General features: G+C 38.9%; 1 long non-coding RNA gene across 1 annotated transcript; it reads left to right on the top strand.

Annotated features, from left to right (window-relative positions):
• Positions 1-7,122: 7,122 nt before the first annotated feature.
• LOC126829967 (uncharacterized) lies at positions 7,123-23,518 on the top strand. Its single transcript, XR_007683615.2, has 4 exons — positions 7,123-7,246; positions 14,792-14,908; positions 21,970-22,144; positions 23,301-23,518. It is a non-coding gene; the product is annotated as an uncharacterized LOC126829967 (long non-coding RNA).
• Positions 23,519-23,712: the final 194 nt, after the last annotated feature.

Genomic DNA, 23,712 nt, shown 5'->3' on the forward strand with positions numbered 1-23,712 from the left:
ATAGCGTCTAGTTGTTCTAGTCTATTGTGCATGTTCTCTAGATAAGATATGGCGTGACCGTTTGACATGAGTTGTGGAATATCACACTGATCAGCAGTGAATATTCGCTAGGCCGCGACAATAACTGATAAGCATGAAATCGATGCGACTTAATGAGCAAGAAATATTAACTTTTTTCCTGCGACAAATTAAATTCTAAAACATTTTTTTATGTATTGGAAAAATAAATAAAGCCATTTGACGTATTTGTAGGTAAAAAGTATTTCCTATTTAGTGTAAATGGGTATTAAAATGACTAAAAGGCAGCATTCCGCCCGAAGCAGTAACGTCTTATGTAAACAATGCACGCGCCATTCAGCCTAATGGCATTAACCCTAACCCTAACCCAACCCCTAACCGTAGTCATCTTTGACAGAGATATTACTAGACTCGTAATTCTCTGTGAAACAGATTGGTGGAATATGTCTAGCCTCGTTCTTTCTGGTCACTTGTTACAAATAACGCTGAAACGCATTATGGTATACGATTCGTGTACCAATGGTAAAATGTTTATTTTGTCTTAAATATTGGATATCAGAAGCCTACCTTCTTCCCGGTAAGATCACAACATCAATGTTGATTTGAATTGACAAATAAGTCGCATATTGATTTAGAGATTTAGTTACTTTAAGCAAGTACACAAAGCGAATTAAATCATGATATAGTTTCTAGAATGGAAACCAACGTTACCGTCCGTCAAAGAGATTTCATCTTTAAAAGAAATTGATTATATATTTGAACCTCAAATAAACTTAAGACATATTCGTATATTTTAAATACACTGATCTTGTATAGATATGTTTGTTTTGTTAATCTAATATTTCTTAATATATGAGATGTTTGTATATTTATTGTTTTACTGATCACCTACAACAATTATATTGTATTGGAGAGGACTCCTTTGTAAGTTTGTGCAACTCTTGTCCGATCGGTTTATTTTAAAGTAATAAAATATGTTTAAATCAAAGGAATTAGCGGCGTCATGGTAACACGGACGAAGCGGCGCCATGGTAACACGGACGAAGCGGCGTCATGGTAACACGGACGAAGCAAACGCAATCTGATTAAAACACAGATCATATTTCGTTTCGTTTTTTATAGTTAAAAATTTCGTTTTACTTGTCGTTACTGCACTAGGTACAGTAGCGGATTATCAGTGAGGCTGATGAGGCTGCAGCCTCAGGCCTAAAGATTTTTTAAAAAAATTTTTTTTAGACTTGTCTAATACGATTAAAAACGTATAGAAAATGAATGTTAGGGGGGGGGTGGGTTTAGGCCCAACGGGAATCAACATAGGCCCTGACCCGAAATTAATTAGGCCCACGCCATTTTAAATAGGCCCTCCAGCAACTGCCGCCTCAGGCCTTGGTGGAGCTTAATCCGCCACTGACTAGGTAGAGGCCATCGAAGGGTAGATTTAACTCTTAACTACTGTATTTTAATCAGCCGGTGAACGGTCGGTAGACTGGTCGGTAGACTGGTTTCAGCAAGACTAATTTCAAACCAAGGGTGTGTAACCTATTTTGCACTCATAAGCAGGCAGACCACCATTAGTTTCCCCTTTGACTTCAAGGTTAATTCTGGCCTCTTTGCCAACCTCCAACTTTTTTCCAGAATTTTCACTACAGTCAGAGGAACAAATGGTCATGTCTTTGCACTAAAATTTGTATGAGGTTGAGCACCAAAATTTTGAGATACACAAACTTGAAGAAGCATACTAAAAACATGTAACTAGTTGCCGTACATATCGCCGTGGCCAACCTGATAACCCCGTTATCCTTCCGCCTCCAAATCATGAATATTTACCAAAACCTGGCAGAAAATGTTAATTCAAACCCTCCTCGTCCATTCTAGATCAAAACATCAACAAAAATGGGCATGCAAAGGGGGGGGGGGGGGGAAAGACAGAGAGAGAATTGCTATAAATAGACGACCTACAATGGTTAAATTTAATGGTGGTCTGCCTCTATAAATGGCCGGATGTAATGCCTACTTGTCGTTTACCTTTAATCAGCCGATTTTTTTTATTGATCTTTAAATGGATATAACTTGTTACAAACAACATTTAGTGACTATAAATGGGAGAAACTAGGTCAAGGATTTTTATTTAAATAAATAATGTGGTATAATTGTCGAAATATTTTGATATATTTACTATATATGTCGGGACACCCTGCTAATATACTATTCAAAAAAAGTAGGGGATATTTGATTTTTAAGTGTTATTAAAGTCACCTAATGAAACTGACGAAGAAATAAATGACAAAATGAAATGAAGTTCACATTCATCGATTTATTCCAAATGATCGTTAGACTAAGTAAGGCACAGACTGACCATTATAAGAGTAAAATGATACCCGGGGTCAAATAGCAAAGTTACCACAGCATCACAACCAAGTCAGTAACGGGTAAATCCTCCTCTATTTGCCAAACAAGCATTGATCCGACGTGGCATACTCCTAATGAGACGTCTAAGGTCATTTTGGTCCAGATTGTCCCATTCCTGTTGCAACGCAGCAGCAAGTTCTTGGACATTGGCAGGACGTTGTTGACGTTGACGTAACCTCTGTCCAAGCATGTCCCAGACATGCTCGATGGGGGAGAGGTCGGGACTCAGTGCTGGCCAAGGTAATGTGGTGATGTTCTGTTGTTGGAGGTAACCTGTAACGATCCTGGCCCTGTGACATCTTGCGTTGTCATCCTGGAAGATGAAACGGCGGCCATGACGTCGTGCGAACGGCACAACATGGACTGCCAAGATGTTGTCCCGGTAGTACTGGCCTGTAACACGCCCTGCAACAACATGTAAAGCCGTTCTTCCAGCAACAGTGATGCCTCCCCACACCATAACAGAACCACCCCCAAATCGATCATGTCTGATGACGTTAACGTCTTGGAAGCGCTCGTTTCGACGACGCCACACCCTCTTACGTCTGTCCAAAAAATCAACAGTGAACCTTGACTCATCTGAAAACATCACATTGCTCCAGCGTCGATTATCCCAGTGTTGACGATCCCTACACCAACGACGTCTTGCCTGAATGTGATGATCTCTCAAACAAGGGATCACGCGAGGACGTCGGGCGCGAAGGTGACCCCTATGCAGTCGATTCCGAATCGTCTGGCCACTCACTCTCACACCAGTGTCTGTTTGAAGACGAGCGCTGATCTGATTTGCTGTGATGTCACGATTTCTCAAGGCCATGGTACGGATAAATCGATCCTGTGCTTGAGTTGTCGCCCTTGGTCGACCTGAGCGTGGTCTGTCCTGTACAGATTGTGTATCACGGTATCTGGACCATAGCCTGCTTATGACAGACTGAGAAACATTCATCGTCCGCGCCACAACCGCCTGTGTTGTGCCGATCTGTAGCATGCCAAGGGCACGTAACCTTTCATTTTGGGTAAGCCGACGCATATCAAAATTTGTTTTCTGGTCACTAAAACAATTAAACTGATGTTTCCACCCTGGAATTCAATGCCACAATGACTGTAACATTCAAAGTCAGAGTCGTGCAAATCTTGGGTTGGACCCCCATGATGATCCCAAGCATCACCTGCATTCCATGCGGTAGCTATTGGTGAGTTTGGGCGTTACATGTAACTGGAAATGTTTCTTCTGTTAGGTTCTATAGTGACTTTTTTCGTAGTCATTTGCATATTTTAGTATTATGCCCCCAAAATCAAATATCCCCTACTTTTTTTGAATAGTATAGTATTGTACATATCTGTATAAATTATATAGAATTTTGACGGGAGAGAGAGAGAGAAATGGGGTTTAACGTCCACTCGACACAAACTGGGTCATTTCGGGACTACCATATGGTTTAATTTTATTTACATAATTCGCTTGCGCTTAGGGGTCTTTAGCAGTGGGAGGAAACCGGAGGACCCGGAGAAAACCCACGAGGTTGGACAGGCGACCCTACTCCTTGCCACGTACAACCGGGAATTTTGACGGTTTTCTTAGATTATAAAATTTAGTAAAGAAGATTAAATATGGATTAATAACACTGGTTTTATAATCTGTTATACTGTATTTACAATCTGATTAAAATACACCCAGATCCTAGTGTAGTACAGATAAGTAAAACGAAATTTTGGACTATAAAAAACGAAACGAAATAGGATCCGTGCATTTAGTTAAAGATACATTATGGGAGATTCGATAACGAGTTGGCAGTTCTGACTATAATAGTTAAAAACTAGATATAACTTAAAGGCAATTTGCTGAAAATTTCATTCAAATTGATCCACTATGAACCGAAAACTAAGCGAATGAAATTTCTGCCTAGCCTCGGTCATCATTACTAAAGTCAGTACGATAAACAGCATAGTCTCGATTATTTATTTAATCGTTTAATCGAGAAGGAAAGTTGTGCAGTAAATCGGCTCACAATTCACTTAAGATCGCAGGCTAGCGATGCCATCTAGAGTTGATTATGGTCTGGATAAGTTAATTAATGTCTAATTAATAATTTAGATAACATTTCAGGCCTAAAGAAAGACCTGCAATAGACAGATTTAGCTCTTGCACAAAGTATGTTTAATTGAACAAGAAATATGGAATATATAATCTATAAACCCTGTAGTAGAATATATCAAGGACGAAAACACATGAACAAATGGTTAAATCTTCAATAAGCCAGAACGCTAATGGACAATAATGACTGAAGTACGTTCTTTAGAAAGTAAATTATAGTAATGCTGTTCAGTTGTTTTAATAACGTAGCTTCCGACACTGAATTGACAAGCTAACAACTATGACTAGATAGATATAATGAAATACAGGATGGTATTTTTAAAGAAATTATTGAAACCAGGATATAAGGGCCTATTGAACATTATTATTCTCTTATTCAATAATCGATCAATTTATTTCTCTAAAAAAAACAAACATCACATAATGAAGATTACAAAATCTATAGAAAATGTATCGGTTGTTTTTGCGTTATTTCCGGTCTATTCCCACAAGTTGTATAAACTGTGTATACATAGTAGAGATTGACGTACATCTTATAAGATACTAGAGAGTCGGGGGTGGGGGTCCACAATTTTAAGATTCGCCGTGTGCAAGTTTTTTAAAATTGTTTATGGCAGGCTATGCATGAAAATCGGTAAACCTTAAAGTTTAGCATAATAATATGATATTAAAAGTTATTCTTGAACGGAGACATCACAAACAATTATCAAGGGTAATGTTTGCTTAATACGTAAATCGTCCCCTCCCCACCCCCACCCACACGGACTAGGCTGATGAAGTCGGCCACGCCCTTAACACTGAACTATACGAGAGAGAGAGAGGGGGGGGGGGGGTTAACGTCCACTCGACACAAACCAGGTCAACATATGGTTCAATTTTATTTCAATAATTCGCTTGCGCGTAGGGATCTTTAGCAGTGAAAGGAAACCAGAGAAAACCCACGAGGTTGGACGTACAACCGGGGAATCGAAACCACGCCTGTTGGCTCAATGACAGACCCCCTCACCCTGCACTATACATCTACCGATATAAGCAATCCACTTATCGGTCATTATAGACGAAACCAGCGACAATATGAACTAAATAACATCAAACCAGCATTAGCTACCAATTAGCCATTTTCAGGTGAAATGGTAGATAATTTCCAGACTCGGATTCAATCGATTCTAAAGATACCTTAAGAGTAATTAGTAAATGTTTCGGCTATGTGGCACGGAAAGAACTGAGCGACTAATACGATCAGCAAATTGGAACAAGGATTTAGTAACAATGGCAATTAACTGTGCGATGTCACAAAACAACTAAATTCGTTAAGCCCAATCCTTATACCAAGCGGTCCAAGCATCCTCAAAAAATGAAAGAGAGAGAAAATTAGGTTTTACGTCCACTCGACACAAACTAGGTCATATCGGAACTAACATGGTTAATTTTATTTCAATAATTTGCTTGCGCGTAGGGGTGTTTAGCAGTGGCAGGTCCCGGAGAAAACCCACGAGGTTTGACAGGCGACCCAACACGGAAATCGAAACCACATCAGTTGACTCAATGACAGACACCCCCCCACCCCCCCACACACACACACTTTAAAAAATAAAGCAAAATGAAATGAAATGAAATGAAATGGGGTTTAACGTCCTACTGTTTTGCTCCGAACTGGGCTAATGAAGACGGGCATACGCCATACAGTGTGCTATGAGGGAAATTTTGCCCGGACAGCGGCACTACGGCCTACTCTTATATCGAATTCCAACTGCCAAGGGATCTATTACGTGCACGCCAATGTGTACACGGGACCTCGGTTTTTCGTCTCATCCGAATGACTAGACAGCTGTCCTTGTCAGGCCCTCCGTCCTGCATCACTCACAAGGGGGAATCACGCCGGAAAATCGGGATGAACTTTCTCGGCCAATGCAGGGATCGAACACCCGACCTCCAGGCTAGCGAGCCAGCGCCTTACCCACTTAGCCACCGTGATCCCAAAAAAAAAAAAAAAATAAAAAAAAAAAAAAATAAAGCAAAATGGTACTAAAATTATACACAATGCATGACAAATGGGGTTGGATGGAATTCAGGGATGTAGAATGCTTGGGGTTGAACTAATGAATGTGTGGAATGATACGGTGGAACCAATGGATATCACATTATTACTGGAATGATTGTCGTTAGATCATTGGTCCGCGGTTAATAGACCCGGTTTGTTTCTATGCCAAAGAATCCAATCTCATAGCAGTAAGTAAACGACATAAAAACATTTATATACATGTTGATTAAGTTATTTTTTATGTGGTCGTTGTTGGAACAGGAATGATCTGACAAAAAAATATTACCATCAAACGTTTGTAGAAAGTAGCGGGATACGTCAAACCATTCACCAATACACCCAAGAATTTTGATAAACGCGGGCCTTAATCCGAAAAGCACAGAGGTCGCCGTTTTCCTAAATTTATACAAAAAGGAGTGTTATGTACACTTGGTTGGTAATTCACAGTCATAAGTAATGTATAAATATCAAAAAGTCATCTCGGCCTCGGTATATCGCCATATTTGTTTAAGACCGCCAACCATGGCGTCTTCCTTACTAAATGTATATTATAGCGACATTTATCGGGGAAACCTCAAAATTTTGGTGAAACTGCCGAAATAAACTGAACAAGTCCCGTCATGTTCAATCTTTGAAGGAATACAAGTTTCTGTGTGAATCAGAAAGTCGTATATATTACGCAGGTAAGTTCTTGTTTTATTTCTGTGTCAAGAAAAAAATAGCCTATCAAGTTGGAATACTTCAATTTGACCCCCCCCCCCACACCCATAACCTCCCCTCCCCTCCCATCCCATCCCACTTTTCTTGTAGTTTTACCCTGCATCATTTATAACTTCTTTTAAACAGGGGGGTCACGGTGGCTAAGTGGCTAAGAGGCTGGCTCGCTCGTCTGGAGATCGGGTGTTCGATCTCTGCATTGGCCGAGAAAGTTCATCCAGATTTTCCGGCGTAGTTTCCCCTTGTCAGTGGTGCAGGACGGAGGGCCTGACAAAGACAGTTGTCTAGTCGTTCGGATGGGACAACAAACCGAGGTCCCGGTTACACAATGGCGTGTACGTAAAAGATCCCTTGATAGTTAGAATTCGATATAAGAGTAGACCGTAGTGCCGCTGTCCAGGCAAAATTTCCCTCGTATCAAACTGTATGGCATATGCCCGTCTTCATTAGCTCAGTTCGGAGTAGTACGTTAAACCCCATTCCATTTCATTTCTTTCAAAGATGGTGCGCTGAGTTAAGAGTACAGACTGGGTATGCTCTGTTGGTCTTTCAGGCAGAAATAGTAGAATTTCATTTCTCCATTTTTTACAATCATTTCCTATTTCAAACGTTGACGTCATATGAAATATGCTTAATCATTGCTGTTTAATAACTCTTTAATGATCCAAATCAAAAATATAGATTAGTTTTCAAAAAGACAGGAAATTGATGAGAGTAATGAAATGACGAACACATGAAATCACATCAATGTAATAATTCTGTCAGATCTCCAATTACACGAAACCAATACATGTACAAATAATGTTCACCACAACCGAGTTATTAATTTATACCTCAGCTTTTATACATGATAAATTGCTTTCTGGACAAAGCATGAACGATTATTTTTGCTTTTGTTCAATATACTATGTAATTATTCGGAGATTTTCAAAAAAGAAAAAAAAGAAAAAAAAAACAACACATGTATTTTATGTGTAGATTTGTTTTTAGTTCGAAGGAGATTAAAATATGGATGCCAAGGATTTCGCTAAAATTACGGAAATTAAATAGGATCACGTTATTTTTTTTTTAAAATAGCCTATAATTAGTAACTGGAAATTTCAACTTTGCAATTGGAAATTTCGACTACTCTTATATCGAATTCCAACTGCCAAGGGATCTTTTAGGTGCACGCCAATGTGTACACGGGACCTCGGTTTCTCGTCCCATCCGAACGACTAGACAGCTGTCCTTGTCAGGCCCTCCATCCTGCATCACTGACAAGAGGAAATCACGCCGGAAAATCTGAATGAACTTTCTCGGCCAATGCAGGGATCGAACACCCAACCTCCAGGCTAGCGAGCCAGCCACGTGATCCCCCATTATGCAAGAGCTAAAAGTGCAGGTCTTTCTCTAGACTTTTATTAACATGACAGGAACATAATCAACTCTCGATGGCATCGGATATCTCCGATATTTAGTAGATTAGAACGGTTTAGCAATATTTTGATTTTATCTAAAAATGGTGAAGCGAGGCTAATCTTCGAACAACCAGTACGGTGATTGAAATTATTAGACAGGTCTTGTCAAACTTTCAAAAGGCTAATATCTTCGCTCACAGTGGAGCAATTTGAATGAAATTTTCAATAAATTCATTTTGCGTTATCTTTTTTCGAACTATTATAGTAAGAATGGCCAGCTCTGAATCTAAATTTTACATAATGTATCTTTAATTGATTGGAAATTTCCACTTATATCATTTTGAAATTTCTACTTATACAGTATTATCAATCTGATTAGAATACAGATCTATATTTCATTTCGTTTTTTTATACTTTCAATGGCCTACACTACATGAAGATCTGACCGGTTGTAGCGACAGGTCACGTCAGGGATCAAAAGAAAGACCGACTTTTGACCCTATAACGTCAGACATTTGATTAACCAATCAGCATTGATGTTACTAGTGGATTACCCACGGTTCCGTGCAAAACACGCCTAAAGTTCGCCGTAACAGACCGTTTCATTGGCTTATCCCTGACACCATGCAGAACACGGGTTAAATAACAACTTTTCCAGATTCTAGTGTAGTACAGACAAATAAAACGAAATATTGAACTATAAAAACGAAACGAAATAGGATCTGTGTTTTAACCAGATTGTATTTTGGAATTTTGTGTGATGAATGTTTCCCATAATGTTGATTATATTGTGTATCGTTGTGCGGTGGTAAATTGTACCACAATATTTACCAGAAATGAAATGGAGTTTAACGTCCTACTGTTCTGCTCCTAACCTGGGCTAATGAAGACGGGCATACGCCATACAGTGTGCTATGAGAAAATTTTGCCCGGACAGCGGCACTACGGCCTACTCTTATATCGAATTCCAACTGCCAAGGGATCTTTACGTGCACGCCAATGTGTACACGGGACCTCGGTTTTTCAGCCCCTCCGTTCTGCATCACTGACAAGGGAGAACCACGCCGGAAAATCTGGATGAACTTTCTCGGCCAATGCAGGGATCGAACACACGACCTCCAGACTAGCGAGCTAGCGTCTTACCCATTTAGCCACGTGATCCCCTCACACACACAATATTTACCGAGTGCACTATACTTATATCAAACGTTGGAGATACTTAACGAAAGAATCGGGCGGTCAAGAAAAAGCGATTACGCTATTTAAAGTAGCTAAGTCTATAAAACTCAATATCTTCCAAAGTCTTCGACATTGAAAACACGATTTATTTGTCAATTTAAATCAACATTGATGTTGTGATCTTACCGGGAAAATAAACATTTTACCATTGGTACACGAATCGTGTATCATAATGTGTTTCAGCGCCATATGTAACAAGCAAGGGACTCGTAGACACATTCCACAAGTCATGTCAAACAGTGACGCCACATTCTTATCTGGAGAGCATGCGCAATAAATAGTATCGGTGTAGACGCTAGAGATTGAAATTCGATTAAGACTTCTGGCTTATTTCGCCGAACATAACTGATTAGAAATTACAGTAAAAACAGAAATGATTGAATGTAAATCAGTTTATATACATTCGTATTACATTATTATATGCGTTACGACCCATTTGTGTCAATTTCTAGATCCTAAATATTAGCGATTTAGCTACTTTCAGACGTATTGTATCTATATCATTAACATTTCACAGCATGTGAGAAGTTGACAAAAGCAAATGCCCCCATCCCCCCGCACCCTCTCGCACCCCCTCGTCTTGCCCACACTGATCCGCAGTGAATATTTGCTTGGCCGCGACAATCACTGATAAGGATGACATTGATGCGGCTTAATGAGCTAGAAATATTAACTTTTTTCCTGCGACAAATTAAATTCTAAAACATTTTTTGTATATATTGGAAAAATAAATAAAGGCGTTTGACGTATTTGTAGTTAAAAATTATTTCCGATTTAGTGTAAATAGGTATTAAAATGACTAAAATGCAGCATTCTCTCCGAAGCAGTTATGTCTTATGTAAACAATGCACGCGCCATTCAGCCAATGATTCACACCGCGTGCTGTGACAGCACGTGTTAAGGCAGTCATCTATGACAGAGATATTATACGAGACTCGTAATTCTCTGTGAAACAGATTGCGTCTTGCCATGTGCGCCTTTGTCACCCAGAAATCGGATTCCAAATTCCTTGTATAATTGTATCCCTAAGTTCATGGGGGGTTGGATGGCTGAGTGGTTAGCGTGCGCGCGCTGTATCATAAAGTCTGTCATTGAGTCGACTGGCGTGGTTTCGAATTCCCGGTTGTACGTGGCAAGGAGTAGGGTCGCCTGTCCAACTTCGTGGGTTTTCTCCGGGTCCTCCGGTTTCCTCCCACTGCTAAAGACCCCTACGCGCAAGCGAATTATGTAAATAAAATTAAACCATATGTTAGTCCCGAAATGACCTAGTTTGTGTCGAGTGGACGTTAAACCCCATTTCTCACTCGCTCTCCCTAAGTTCATTTTCCGTAAATTGTTATTCCGTCCTTTGAACTGCGGCAGCCTCTGATCTTAATATTGTTTCTTATAACCACACAATCTTCATAGTAAAAGTTCAACTTTTATTGATATTCTGAAATAATTAGCTATAAAGTAACTTTGCGTTTCTTTTAAATTTAACAAAAATAAATGCTTTTCGTTTGTTATCTGTTAATCTCTTTGTTTACATTATATCCAGATGCCAGCCTTCACATAAAGAGAGGGGATCACGTGGCTAAGTGGGTAAGACGCTAGCTCGCTAGCCTGGAGGTCGGGTGTTCGATCCCTGCATTGGCCGAGAAAGTTCATCCAGATTTTCCGGCGTGGTTCTCCCTTGTCAGTGATGCAGGACGGAGGGGCAGACAAGGAAAGCTGTCTAGTCGTTCGGATGGGACGAAAAACCGAGGTCCCGTGTACACATTGGCGTGCACGTAAAAGATCCCTTGGCAGTTGGAATTCGATATAAGAGTAGGCCGTAGTGCCGCTGCCCGGGCAAAATTTCCCTCATAGCACACTGTATGGCGTGTGCCCGTCTTCATTAGCCCAGGTTAGGAGCAGAACAGTAGGTCGTTAAACCCCATTTCATTTTATTTAATTTCACATATAGAGAGAGAAAGTATCCAATTCAATAATTTATTTATTTTTTATAAAACTGATTGTGGCAGCCATAACATCCAAACAAGACTTAACGATAAAATCAATCAAGCAGTGTGCTCTTTCATGGAAATAACTTGGCATGGAAATAATAACAATATTATAATAAAAATACTTTCTTTGCTTAATGAATTTACTTTTGAATTCTGATCATCGCCATTATTGTTGTTATCAACAATTAAACCAAACTGATGTTATCCCACTAAAATAACTCGGGTTTTTTTTGTTCTCTAATAACGTGGGGATTATTTAATTAAATTTACAACAATAAACTTATTCTGTACATTATATATACCAATGTGCTGTGTAACGAATTCTATCAAATTCCAATTGCCAAGGGATCTTTTACGTGCACGCCAATCTATACACGGGACCTAGGGTTTTCGTCTCACCCGAATGACTAGACAGCTGTCCTTGTCAGCCCCCCCCCCCATCCTGCACCAAAGACAAGGGGAAACCAAGTCGGAAAATTCCGATGAACTTTCTCGGCCAATGCAGGGTTCGAAAACATGACCTCCAGGCTAGCCAGCCAGCGTCTTACCCACTTTGCCACCGTGACTCTACATGGAGTCTTGTCTTCATTAGCCCTGTCGGTGCAAAGCAGCATTTCATTTCATTTTCTTCGTTCTGTTACAGTTTCAATATTTGAATATATTCAAACTGTTACAGAACTAAGAAAATAAACTGAAATACATAACATGAAATGAAATGCTGTTTTGCACCGACAGGGCTAATGAAGACTGGCATACGCCATACAGTGTGCTATGAGGAAAATTTTGCCCAGACAGCGGCGCCAAGGCCTACTCTTTACAGAAAGCCGACCAATTCCGAGGAGTAGTCCTCGAAATAAAAAAAAATGGTAATAATTGCTTAGATAAGCAAGTCGGGGTCATTGTCTTAAAATGATGTATCTTGTAGGTTTATTTAACAGTAATTAATGATTTGTTCTAAATAAAAGTAGAAATTACTCAATGTTCATCTACAGGAAATTATTCAACCATAACTTCATTGATGGGGCAAACTCTATACAATTAAATGCTTTTTGAGTAAGATTAAACGGCGGAAGTCGGCTTGTTTGCTACTTTTGGTTTAATTTTTGTCTTACTGCTCGAACAGTGTGAAACTAAATTGATCATTTTAACACTGGCTTTATCTGTAGATGTAAAATATTCAATGAAGCCTGATCAATATTTAAAGGGACAATAACACTCTTGCTGGCTTTACAGCTACAGAAAATAAAAAAATAGCCTTATTCTAAGTACTAGATGTGTTAGTGTCCTACCTGTTGTGTAAATTATCCATTAAATCCTATTTTACTTGTCCAGAGGGTTCAAAAATATTTTTGAATCCAAGCCACATTTGAAAAGCTTTACGTCAGGCTTTTCAAATCATTTAGTTGAATTTTTCCAATTTTTTAAATTAGGTGTGTTAAGATGAAATTTGTATCATCAATTAATTGGAATATTGTAAAATAGTACAATTTGTTGACCAGAATAAAGATTGGGACATATTATTCAGTTACAACAAGAGTGGTATTGAGCCTTTAAAATCCTATAAAATTTTACATTTTATCTTTTGTAATAATGTACTTCTGTATCGATTCCCTAGAATTATCTAAGTTCAAACTATCAATCTTGTGGGTTATGGGAAGCCGCAGATGTCGTTATATATAACAGCTGATACCACATCCAGTTTATTTAAGAAGTTTGAGTTATGTTAACTGTATGTGTATTATATTCTACTCACCAATTCAATATCTTAAAATCTGGTCACAACTCGGAATCTGTGACAAACAGGATTAATATTCATATTTAAAGCAGCTAAATCGCTAATATTTGGGACCTAGAAATTGACACAAATGGGTCGAAACGCTTATAATTCTATAATATGAATGCATATAAACTGATTTACATTCAACCGTTTCCGTTTTTACTCTAATTTCAAATCAGTTATGTTCGGCGATATATCGGTACATCAGAAGTCTCAATCGAATGGCAATATCTAACGTCTGGTTATTCTAGTCTACATCGAGAGTATTTATTGCGAATGCTCTCCTGATAAGAATATGACGTTACCGTTTGACATGACTTGTGGAATACGTCTAGCATCGTTCTTCGAGTCCCTTGTTACAAATGGCGCTGAAACGCATTATGGTACACGAGTCGTGTACCAATGGTAAAATGTTTATTTTGTCTTAAATATTAGATACCAGAAGTCCATCTTTTCCCGGTAGGATCACAACATCAATGTTGATTTAAATTGACAAATAATTCGTATTTTCAACGTGTAAGTCTTTGGAGGATATGGAGTTAGAGACTTTAGCTACTTTCATGTAGACTCGGTTATTTTAATTACCTAGACATTTGGCAACTTTACCTGGAGATAATGTTAATGGAAGTTAAATAATTTATATTATAGATTATTGTGAACCGCGATGGCTCAGTGATTAAGGCGTTGACCCACTAACCAGGAGGTCCGGGGATCGATCTCGGGTGTTGATCGAGAAAGTTTCCCGGAATTTTCCAGCTTGGTTTCCGCTGGTCAGTGGGCGCCGGACAGTGGGCCTGGTATGAACAGTGTCTAGTCGTTCGGTTGGGACGAAAAACTGAGGTCCCGTGTACATATTGGCACACATTGGCGTGCACGTAAAAGATCCCTTGATAGTTGGAATTCAATATAAGAGTAGGTCGTAGTGCCGCTGTCCGGGCAAAATTGTGCTCATAGGACACTGTATGGCCTACGCCCATCTTCATTTGTCCAGTCAGTGCAGACAAGTAGGACGTTAAACCCACCTCATTTCATGTTATTTTAATAAATAGAAGGTAATTAAATTTTGAATCGTTTCAACTTTGTCTAATAAAAACAATATTTTTCTTTCAGCGAGATCAATGAGATCGATATATGGATTATTTCCCGTTTTGGCCTTTGTGTGTGCCACATCAATTTTTAAAAATAAAGATGTGTTAACTACACCCACCAAATGGGGAACAGGACCGGGTATGAGTATACATATTTATTTCTCCAGCCCCGTCTCCGTCAGTCCAGTCGGACATTAAACCAGTAATGGGATTTCGCCCGTATGTTCCGGACATGTCCGACGCTATTTTCCAAACGTCCTAAATTGTCCGACCAAGAATATGCCCAATCGGTGAATAATATTCAAAATTCTAAAATTAATATAGTGTACTGAGTGTATAACTACCACTCAACCCGATTATCGTTGATAATAAGCTAGATTGATTATACCGTCTATATACCTACCTTGATTAACTGTTACCCGCACACTGTTAGTCTAATAAATTAATAGACAAAAACACTTCTAAAAACACTTTCTACTACCAGACATAAAGACTAAATATAAATAAAACACTGTGTTCAAACGCTGTCAAAACACTTCCTTGAGCCAGGATAATAATATCAAGTTTTCAAGACGAAAAGGCTAAATATACATAAAAACAGTTCGATCAAACACTGTTAAAAAAACACTTTCTTGAAACACTTCTTGAGCCAGGATATTACTATCCAGTCAAAGACGCAAAGGCTAAATTAAACACTTCGTTAATTACACTTTCTTAAAACCTTCTTGAGCCAGGATGTTAATATCCAGTCTAGAAGACAACAGGCTAATGCATGGAGGCAATGAGACTCTACTTATTCATCCACCTAGTAATAAAAGGTGGGGTGAAATCCTAAACTAACAGACACAAAATAAATAAAAGAACCCATGCCTCAACTAAACCAACATGACACATGGCTTACAACATGCATAAATAATAATTTGAAAGGATAAAATATACTAAATAAGACTTAAATTAAACATGCCTACTAATTAATAAATTCTTGATATACAAGAAGCTAATATTATCTCCCTTGGACAAGTCGGCATGGAATCTAAAATCCAGACACGGGTACTATCCAAAAAATATGCAGAACTTTTGACACAAAGTAGGCACCACAAAACTAAGGATAGGCACGGATAGCTAGATAATTTATCTACCAGATACATATAAGTCCCCATCAAAAATGTTTACTTACAAAATCTGCCCACTAAATATTATAACAAACTAAGTGAAAATACATATAAATACATAGTAAAGTTCTTGCTTGAAAATACAGTCGGCAGACACAATTAACAATAATAAAAACATAGGCAGCATGCTCAATTAGAAATATATACTCTTACACAATATAAAAATATCAAAATATTAAACAGGCGATGACTGTGCCGAGAAAACCATAGATTTTACTAGAGTAGCGATAGGTACCAAAACTTACACCCATAGTCTAAATATAGAACTACGGAGCGCTTTTCCGGAAAACGAAATACAAATAATTAAGATAGCTACGGCTACCGGTTACACTACCCACGACTCCGAAAATCGATCGTCCTCGATCGAAATAGTAAACATAATGAACAAATTAAACATTTCAAAACACTGATAACTGGAATAAACTTATAAAGTTCAAAATGTCAAATCATTAAATCACAGTTCAAGTCACTTTTACTCCAACACGCGACATATTGTCCAAATTACAGCTCGCAAACGCGATGTTTTCGCGAAATCAGTTCACACTGATGATCTATAAAATCACAGTTTAAAGAATTAACACAGTCATTAGAGTTGAAAATCACTGATTTGTTCCCGCGATATATATATTCATCACAACACAAATAACGTATACCACCAACACACTTTTATATCACAATGAACCACGATCAGTTCAACACGATAATCGTCGATTAAACTCGCAAACATTACTCAAAGTTCACTTAGCGTTATCGCGTAATCTCTTTTCTTCTAATTTTTCCAAGGGTGGTGGAGGAGCTTCATCGACGGGCCAATACAAAGATTGTAGCGTTGTCCTGAAACCCTTCAGTTTCCCGTTACCATCAAAGTCTGCAACTTCCTGTCCCCATCTAGGTATAAGTCGGTAAAGGCGTTCTTTTCCACCAGCCCCTGATGTTTTGTGTATGGATTCTTTAATTGTAAATCCCAATGGCTCATCTGAGTTAGACATAGCAATGGGCCATAAGGGTGGGGGAGATGTTGATACATCGGAAGTTTTAGGCCTTGCATCAGATTTCATAGGTGAATTATCCTTCCTGGGACTCAAAGATATTGTAGGCAGTTTCTTTGGACTTAACGAAACTGCAACAGATTCTTTAGGGCTAAAAGACATATCAACAGGTACTTCAAGATCAACAGTCTTCTCTTCGTTCGACAAAGTCGATTCGGGCTGCTGAGAAATTTGACAAACAAAACGTTTGGTAGCCTCCGAATCCACAACACTAGCTGGACTAGAACCAACAGAATTACTTGTTACTGTTGCCACCGGAACAGTCTTCAGTGTAGATTTTGAAGTATTACCTTTAGCCTTTGCAACTTCATCCATGACAAGCTTAGCATATATATCATCTGTATTGTCGTTCTTCGGCAAATGTGTAGCTAGATGTCTTCTCCAGAAATATTTTGAGCGAAACCTCCCTTTACAATCAACAAAATGACAATGATAATTGTAAGACAAAACACCTGGCGGTAATTTAGATGGTTGGCAAATCGGTGGATGACTCCCAGTTTCTATACAAGGAGACATAAGTTCCGTTCTACCAACGTCATCACTATCAACCGCAAAAGCCTTTATATGCCTGGACAAAGTAGTCACTGTAATATTATACTGCTGACTTGTTAGGCTTTCCTTACAAGATTTAAGCAAAGTATCAATCAAAGAACCACGAACCAAATCATCCTTTTCGGTACCCGATTCGGGGATAACACGACATACACCAATTCCACCCTTAGTCTGACATGGGATCACCTGACCACCAACATAAATCTCTGACAAAGGAACATTAATAATAACATTTTCCTCTTTTGCAAAATCTAGACCAAGAATAGCCTTTGTTGGCATGGTCACAACTGCAAATGGGAAAACAAAACTCTTATCGGTAACTTCGATCTTAAGAGATGCACGACCCTTAACGTTTAAAGGCGAGCCATCAGCCTGTAACAGCTTACAATTAACCGGACGCAACTCGGTTTTCTCTTCAAACGAATCATAAAAATCTTCTGAAATCATCGACAGGCTAGCACCTGTATCAACTAAAAATTCTGTGTCCAGCCCCTCTACTTTGCCTTCAACAAAAATACCGGAACTGGAAGGGTTCACAACACCAACAGTTCTGTCTAAGCTAGAATGATGTGACCTTGAAGGTGCTGGCATGGGAACTGGTACAGCAGGTGTATCTCTCTGATTAGTCTGCTGAAATGGTACCCTCCCATCTCGCCAAGAGCCAACAGGGGGACTCTTGCGAGGTGAGGGACATGTCGTAGAATAATGCCCTAACTCTAGACAATTAAAGCATGTTACTTCAGACAGGTCTCTTCTTTTCCTATCTGAAATCTTATTTTCTGACTCTCGTAACTTCTCTTTCACTTCTTTTAATTCTTCTTTCAAACTTGCTATCATTTTATGCAGTTCAGAACTCTCAGATTCTGCCTTCTTTCCAGACTTGGGTTTTGCATTAGCTACATGAGTGGAGCGTACATCGGGATCTGAATGTTTGATGGCTTCTAACTCCATAGCATGGTGTAGTGCGGCATTCAAATCACGGGGACGTGCTTGGCTTACAAGCATTCTCATCTGGCTATCTCCAAAATACTGGATAAAATGATCTTTAGCCATCTCTTCTTTCGTTATTTCACTACTTCTGGGATAAGCAGAATACACCAGGCGATGGACAGCTTGAGCAAACTCCGATAAACTTTCGTTGTTCTTTCTTCGTCGTTCTCGTAACTGTACCTTGTGCATCTCCGCTAACTCCGGGGGATCAAATTTCTGCTTTAAAGCTTCTACCAAACAGGGGTAGTTAAGAACATCAGTTGGTTTCAACGTACCAAATATATCACTTGCCTTACCTGTAAGACTAATCGCCAAAAATCTCGCTTTATCACCTTCACTCCATGAGTTGATCTCTGCAGTGACTTCAAATTGAACCAAATAATCATTCAATCGTGTTTCACCATTATACTTGGGGGGCATCGCAATAGGCTTAGCCAACCTTTGTAATGGTCTAGCATCGGCTGTCTGAGCTCTGTCAAATCCAGACATATGACTGTCTGCTTGTCTTGCCCTTCTGCTAGATTCTGGAGAACAGCGACTGGCTAAGGTTGAGATATTAGACACAGGTCCATACATATTATCTCTCTGTCGTTGAGTATCTACTGGCGTAGACGTCCTCGTTCTAACAGGATTCGAATCTCTGTAATAATCTGCAGTTCTCTCCAAACCTGACGTAGATGAACTGAAACGAACACTGGATTGCCTTTGATTCTGACATCGAACAGGAGATCTGCTCATGTCAGAAAATAAAGATGGCGAATTAACAGGAACTGTCGATCTCTGACTCATGAATGATGGAGGAACAGCATCAACCCTTGTTTGGGATAACATCCTCCCAAGCGTTGCAATGTCGCTGTTATACGAATCCGTAAGTTCTGCAATAGCAGCCTCCAACTCTCCAAGACTCAAGTTATCAAGTCTATTCATGTTGGCAATTGATGACATCCCCACAGCAATAAAACATAGTATAACTCCAAACATCAACTTCTTCCGAATTCTTCACAAAACTATCCCACTCCAGCCACCAATTAAACTTTAGTGTTACCCGCACACTGTTAGTCTAATAAATTAATAGACAAAAACACTTCTAAAAACACTTTCTACTACCAGACATAAAGACTAAATATAAATAAAACACTGTGTTCAAACGCTGTCAAAACACTTCCTTGAGCCAGGATAATAATATCAAGTTTTCAAGACGAAAAGGCTAAATATACATAAAAACAGTTCGATCAAACACTGTTAAAAAAACACTTTCTTGAAACACTTCTTGAGCCAGGATATTACTATCCAGTCAAAGACGCAAAGGCTAAATTAAACACTTCGTTAATTACACTTTCTTAAAACCTTCTTGAGCCAGGATGTTAATATCCAGTCTAGAAGACAACAGGCTAATGCGTGGAGGCAATGAGACTCTACTTATTCATCCACCTAGTAATAAAAGGTGGGGTGAAATCCTAAACTAACAGACACAAAATAAATAAAAGAACCCATGCCTCAACTAAACCAACATGACACATGGCTTACAACATGCATAAATAATAATTTGAAAGGATAAAATATACTAAATAAGACTTAAATTAAACATGCCTACTAATTAATAAATTCTTGATATACAAGAAGCTAATATTATCTCCCTTGGACAAGTCGGCATGGAATCTAAAATCCAGACACGGGTACTATCCAAAAAATATGCAGAACTTTTGACACAAAGTAGGCACCACAAAACTAAGGATAGGCACGGATAGCTAGATAATTTATCTACCAGATACATATAAGTCCCCATCAAAAATGTTTACTTACAAAATCTGCCCACTAAATATTATAACAAACTAAGTGAAAATACATATAAATACATAGTAAAGTTCTTGCTTGAAAATACAGTCGGCAGACACAATTAACAATAATAAAAACATAGGCAGCATGCTCAATTAGAAATATATACTCTTACACAATATAAAAATATCAAAATATTAAACAGGCGATGACTGTGCCGAGAAAACCATAGATTTTACTAGAGTAGCGATAGGTACCAAAACTTACACCCATAGTCTAAATATAGAACTACGGAGCGCTTTTCCGGAAAACGAAATACAAATAATTAAGATAGCTACGGCTACCGGTTACATAACTACTTAATCTGCCTTGATTAACTGACCCCATTTCGTTTCATATTTTCAGCAAACACATTTTTAAACAATTCTATGTATTGTCTACTGGCTATGTAATCCCGTGTCAAAGTTTGGGTCACTATCTAGTTTTATAAGGGATCCAGTTTTGTTTCGTTCGGTTTCTCGAATGTAACCACATCAGTTACGTATTTTTTTTTTTGTTGTTTCCAGTTTTCATATGAAAGCTATTTTACGGCAACCAAGAATTGATTTATCCTATTGGTACATAATCTTTATATCTATTATCTTCAGGTTGGGGGTGGAGGGGCTAGATGACCGACTGGTTAGTGCTTGCTAAGGTCTGGCGTGATTCCGAATCCGCGGTTGTACGTGACAAGGAATAGGATCGTTTGTCCAATCTCGTGGGTTTTCTCCGGGTCCTCCGGTTTCCTCCCACTGCTAAAAGCCCAGACGAGCAAGCGAATTATTGAAATAAAATTGAACCATATGTTAGTCTTGAAAAGGCCTAGTTTGTGTCGAGTGGACTTTAAACCCCATCTCTCTCTCTCTCTCTCTGTTGCTCTCACAACTAGACTATTTGTCTTTAGTATTTCTTATTTATTTACAGATTTTTCTGTCTGACAATAGGTCTACAAGTCTGTTAAAACAGAGATCCTATTTCGTTTCGTATTTTATAGTTCAATATTTCGTTTTATTTGTCTGTACTACACTAGGGCCTGGAAGAGTTGTTATATAACAGGCGTTCTGGATGGCCAATGAAACTGTGGGTAAACCACTAGAAACGTCAACGCTGATTGATTAATCAATGTCTGACGTCATAGGTCAAAGCCGCTCGTACGACTCCTGACGCGACCTTCCAGTACAACTGATCAGCTCTTCATGTAGTGTAGGCCATCGAACGTATAACAAAACGAAACGAAATATAGATCTGTATTTCAATCAGATTGCAACTATATCAAAGTCGAATTCATACCTTCTCTTTAACTCCTCGGACTTCTCGCTTAGACCAAACTCTACTTTCATTTCTTATTTAGAAGCGAATTTACATTATGGGTACATCAATTAAAGCTTTTGTGAATTTTGCCAATTTGAAACCGTAATCATTGTCAATCAATTTGTATGATCAAGGATCTTCATTTTTATATTTTTATCATTAATCCATGGGACGCAGGATGAGGGACGGTGGCAAACTTTTGCATCATGGAAAAAGTATAAAATCATCCCTCGATCTATAGACAGGACTATTCTCCACGAAACAGTGCCCTTGATAGATTATTTTTTCTACTTTCGTTTTTCTACTTTCAGCGTGTATTGTCGGTTGTTCTGGCAGACCGGATGGTGTATATCAATCATGTGATTCTTGTCAGACATTTATTAGATGTATAAGTGGTAGGTTTTATGAAAATGAAACTTGTGGAGAACATTTAGTGTGGGATGATAATGTAAAGGGGTGTGTCTATCCACCATCTGGAACCTGCTGGTGAGTCCGTACGTTTTAATTTGATGGGGGTTGGGATGGCCTAGTGGTCATCTCTGGCTTGTGGTTGTGGTTCCGATCCCTGGTGTGAGCGTATGTGGCTTGGAGATAGGAGCACCTTATCAACCTTGTGGGTTTACTCCGGGTACTCCGGTTTCTTCCCACAGCAACGACCCCTGCGCGTGCTCTAAGATAATAAAAATGAAAAATATGACTTGTGATATCACCTTCGGTAGAAGCGGACGTTAAACACTAACAACAACGTTTGAATTTGACCAGAGTAAATCTTTTAACAGCCCCATTTCGAACTGTACGCTGTATTTGGCCTAATAAACGTAATCTCTTTTTCTATAAGGGAAGAGAGAGAGAAATGGGGTTTAACGTCCGCTCGACACGAGCCAGGTCATTTCGGGACTGACACATGGTTCAATTTTATTTCAATAAATCGCTTTCGAGTAGGGGTCTTTAATAGTTGTTAAGTACAACCAGGCTCAATGAAAGACCTTATGATACAACGCACACGCACTAACCATTCGACCATCCACCCAACCTCCCTTTTCTATAAGGGCGTGCTGTATTACTAACAGTCTTGCTTCCCAAACCCGTACGAAACTTACGCTGCCTGGCTACAATGAGCTCCGTTTGACAACAGACGCGAAGTTAGTTGACCGACATTTTAATTCCTGCATCAAGATTTTAGCCGAAAACACTAAGTATACTTTGGGTAGTATTTATTCCGCTTCTATTTAATGAAACTGAAGATTTTTATGTATATGAAAGATTGATTGTTAAAGATTTACTCTTAAAGAAAAGTGCATTATCTGAGAGCTAAAGCTGCGTATTGCAGATCTTCTGTTTGGCCTCAAATATTATATAAACCAATAATTAGACATTTAATCACATACCAATCACACACTCTCTAGACCATAGGACGGTTGAGATGTTCAACGGATTTATACACGATCATTTAATTAAACAATGGATAATCGAGACTTTGTTTATTATCATAGCAACGACAGCCTTGATAATCGAGACTACGTTATTCCTCCAAGGGCCTAGCCCCGCCCCCCCCCCCCCCTGCGTCATTCACATCCTCTGCTACGCCAAGCATAAATAAAGACAAGTGTGCTAAAATACTATTCTCTGTTTCATATTACAGGACGAATGGACCGTGTACATACAACTGCAGCAACAAACGAGACGGTAATTACCAATCGTGCAAATCATGTAACGTATATGTTACATGCGTAAATGGAATTTTATACGCAGACCAGCCGTGCATGGATGGCAAAGTTTGGGATGAGTCAATTCGGGAATGCGATTTAGCTTCATCAACTTGTATTCAAGATTAATTAAATAAAATATTTAGCTTCTTTATACCGTGATTGTTATTTTGGTGGATGTATTTTATTTTAGAAATAATACATGTTGAATCTAATTGTCGACGGGGTACACTGGAACAATGCCTATTTGTACCAGCTATATAACAAACACGAGAGAGAGAGAGAGAGAGAGAGAGGGAGAGAGAGAGTTAACGTCAACTCGACACAAACTAGGTAATTTCGGGACTA

This window comes from Patella vulgata, chromosome 8 (assembly GCF_932274485.2).
Source record: "Patella vulgata chromosome 8, xgPatVulg1.2, whole genome shotgun sequence".
NCBI lineage: Eukaryota > Metazoa > Mollusca > Gastropoda > Patellidae > Patella > Patella vulgata.